At 42.9% G+C, this 3,838-nt stretch overlaps 1 pseudogene; it reads right to left on the bottom strand.

Moving 5' to 3' along the window:
- Nucleotides 1-1,800: 1,800 nt before the first annotated feature.
- LOC114034922 lies at nt 1,801-3,169 on the bottom strand (annotated as a pseudogene).
- Between the last annotated feature and the right edge of the window lie 669 nt (nt 3,170-3,838).

The raw sequence follows: 3,838 nt of genomic DNA, 5'->3' as shown, positions 1-3,838 counted from the left end.
CAGCCTCTCTGTCTCTGTGTCTTTCTGTTCATCTCCCTTCTTTTATCCCTCCCTCTCTTGCTTTGCATTTTTTTCCCTTATAGGATTCTTTCTACTCTCTTCCCCATGATGCCAAGGAGTAACTAATAATGAAAAAAAGAAAGGAAGGAATGAAGGAAGGAAGGAAAGAAGAAAGAAAAAAGAACAAATGAAAGGAAGGAAAGAAGGAAAAAGGAGGAAAGAAAGAAAAAAGAAAGGAAGGAAGGAAGGAAGGAAAGAAGAAAGAAAAAAAGAACAAAAGAAAGGAAGGAAGGAAGCATTCTAATTGAGAAGAGTATATAGGAGGTTTTAGGTCTTCACTAGCTGTGACTTCTGAGTGGTTGGAGCCTACAGCACCTGCAGAAATAGTTTCCAGGCTACATTCCAAGTAGCATTTCCTCCCTCTACAATAACTTTTGGCAGAAGTATATGGTGCCTGGTTTGCCTAAGAGAGGATACATTGGATTGTTGATTTAGATCTGGAAGGGATATCAAAGTCTAAGATCATGACTTAAAGCTGAAAGGAAACTTAGAGACAACCACTTTGTTTTATAGATAAGGAAGTTGAGGACCAAGAAGGTTAAGTGATATATCTAGTCAAACAAGTATTAAATGTCCCAGATTGAATTTGAAACCAGGACCTCTAACTCCAGAACCAGCATTCTTTTTTCATATTCCTGACCCCAAACCTTCAAAAAGAGAAGGAATTTTATATCCAAGGCAATGTGATCCAATATCTAGCCTTACAGGAATTTAAAATTTTTTTTAAAAATTGTTTTCTGTCATTTTCTGTTTATGTTTGGGTTTGGGGGTGTTGTCTTTTCAATACATAAAAAAGCAGCAAGTTCAACACAAAACAGAAACCTAGAAAGTGGGAGGGGGAAGAGCCCAAAATAGAAACTGCAGAAGTGAAAAGGATGAGAGAAAATAGAGGAAAGATTTGTTGATGAGGAAGGGAATTGTCCTGTTGCCTTTGCTCCTTTCTTTTGGAGGGAATTGATTTTTTGGGGGGAGTGGAAGAAAATTAAAATCCTCCCCAAATGAGAGACTTCTCTGGAATTTCAGGAGTTGAAGCAGTTCTCACTTCTCAGACTGAAGAAGGGTCGGCGGGTCCCCAAATAAGGGGAGGAAAAAAAGCTGAGGGGCAAAGCCCACCTGGCAGAGTGGGGCACAGACCCCTCCAAAGAAAAATTAACACTTGGGAGAAAAACTAGAATTGGGGAGAATAATACTGTCAAAATTCCCCCCAGAGGTGGGGTAGACAAGCAGATAAAGGGAAGGGGTACCTGGAGATAAGAATATGACAAGTTAGGGAGTTTCTAGAGATGGTAGTTATAATAGAAAGCCTGGCTCCCCCAACAGACTCTTATGGAATGGAATACTCCATCTCCTCCCCTCCCCCCAACACCCACAAAGAGAACTCTCTCCACTAGGAATACGACATTTTGGTTCCCTTCTTCATCAATGAAAGCCAAGGAGTACTGGACCTTTCCTCTTGGTTACCATTTTAGTTCAGGGCACTTAGTGGGCACAAAGGCCCCTATATTGAAGCTCTGGGTTGGTGACATTCTGCTTCTTGGAGAGAAATCTGGGAATGGGGAGGGATGATTATATTATTGAGGTTATAGGTCATAAAGAAGGAAAAACAGAGGGGAGAGAGCTCAGCAACCACAAAGGAGAGAAAAAGAGGATAGAGGCAGAAAATGCAAACCCTAGAGGAAAAGGGTGATGGGGAAAGAATGTTGGGAGAATTGAGAATACTGAGGTGGTAGGGCATCTCCCTTACACTTCCTCCTCTGAAATCTCCTCTTCTTCTGCCTCTGCCTCCTCACTGCCTCCTCACTGCCTCCTCACTGAAATCCTCCTCCTCTTCAGCAGTGGCATGCTGGTATTGTTCGTACTCAGAAATGAGATCATTCATGTTGTTCTCAGCCTCAGTGAACTCTATCTCTTCCATGCTTTCCCTTGTGTATCAGTGGAAGAAGGCCTTCTGGCAGAACATGGCACTGAACTTGCTCTGAGATATGCTTGAAGAGCTCCTGAATAGCAGTGCTGTTGCCAATGAAGGTGACAGCTATCTTGAGCCCATGGGGTGGTATATCACAGACAGTGGTCTTGACCTTGTTGGGGATCCACTCAATGACATAGCTGTTATTTTTATTTTGCACTTTGAGCATTTGTTCATCCACCCCCTTCATGGACATTCAACCATGGAAAACAGCAGCAGCAGTGAGATATCGCCAATGGTGAGGATCACATGCTGCCATCATGTTCTTGGCATCGAAGATTTGCTGGGTGAGCTCAGGCACAGGTAGGGCACAGTACTGCTGGCTCCTACAGCTGGTGAGGGGGGCAAAGCCAGGCATGAAGAAGTAGAGTCAAGGGAAAGGGACCATGTTTACAGTCAATTTGTGGAGGTCAGCATTAAGCTGGTGAGGAAAGTGAAGGCAGGTGGTGACACCACTCATGGTAGCAGAGACTAGATGGTTAAGGTCACCATGAGTAGGCATGGTCAGCTTGAGGGTTTGGAAGCAGATTTCATAGAGTGCTTCATCAATGCAGTAAGTTTCATCTGTGTTTTCTACTAACTGGTGGGCAGAGAGTATGGCATTTCAGGGCTCAAACACAGTATCTGAGACCTTGGGTAATGGAACCACACTAAAGGTATTCATGATTCAGTCAGGGTACTCTTCTTGGATCTTGCTGATGAGCAAGGTGACTATCCCTGATCCTGTGCCTCCACCAAGTGAGTGGGTCAGCTGGAAGCCTTGCAGGCTCTCTGCACCTTTGTGTATCATATCCAAGACTGAATCCACCAGCTCTGCCCCCTTGGTATAGTGGTGTTTGGCCCAATTGTTGCCTGCCCCAGACTGACCAAAAACAAAGTTGTCTGGCCTGAATATCTGGTCAAAAGGTCCAGAATGAACAGAGTACATGTTTCCAGGTTCAAGATCAACCAATATGGTCCTGGGAACATATGGACCATCAGTGGCCTCATTGTAGCAGACAGAGATCCAGTCCAATTGCAGGTCGCTGTCTCATGACAGGTGTTGGTTGGGTTGATGCCATGTTCATCACTGATCACCTCCCAGAATTTTGCACCAATCTGATTGCCACACTAGCCAGCCTGGATATGTACAATTTCCCTCATGGTTAGAATTTACTTTTGCTTGTCTCAAGTTATGTGCAGGGAGGAGAGAATGATATATAATTACATATATTTTCTCCTCTCTGCTGAATGAGTTGAATCAATAGAAGATTCCCCATTAGGTTGGAACTGCTAGTTCAGAACACAGCTACACAACAAATGTTCTGAGAGGGAAAAACTAGGAATTTTTTTTAAAGGAGATTAATGGGCAGCGCTAAACTTGAAGATTATCTCACAAGAAATCAAATTCAAAATTTCCCCATTTTGAGGGGTTGCGCTTTAGTGTCTTCTATGGAGATGACTTCTTCAATAGTATGGTCCAGGAAAAGTATCACATCCGTGTAAGCTCTGTATGTGGTGGGCACTTCATGGAGGGGGGAATAAGGAAGAGATCTGGACCTTGCCATTGTGTTTTCTGCTTCATGACTACGGGTTAAGCAGACAGTATTAGTTCAGTGGGAAGGGATCTCTTTGCTTGATAATCCCCAAATTATGTTATCTTCAAGAGTTATGCTAAACCAGCAGTGTCAAATGCAAATAGATACAGCATCCACTAAGCCATGTATAAGGATCTCTGAGGGCCACATATTAACTTAGAAAATCACAGATTCATATTATCTATATTTTCTTTTCTTTTAATTTGTTTTGTTAGATATTTCCCAATTACATTTT

Source organism: Vombatus ursinus, unplaced genomic scaffold, assembly GCF_900497805.2.
Source record: "Vombatus ursinus unplaced genomic scaffold, bare-nosed wombat genome assembly UNPS02000580.1, whole genome shotgun sequence".
In the NCBI taxonomy this organism is placed as follows: domain Eukaryota; kingdom Metazoa; phylum Chordata; class Mammalia; order Diprotodontia; family Vombatidae; genus Vombatus; species Vombatus ursinus.
This window is presented reverse-complemented; position numbering and strand designations above follow the sequence as displayed.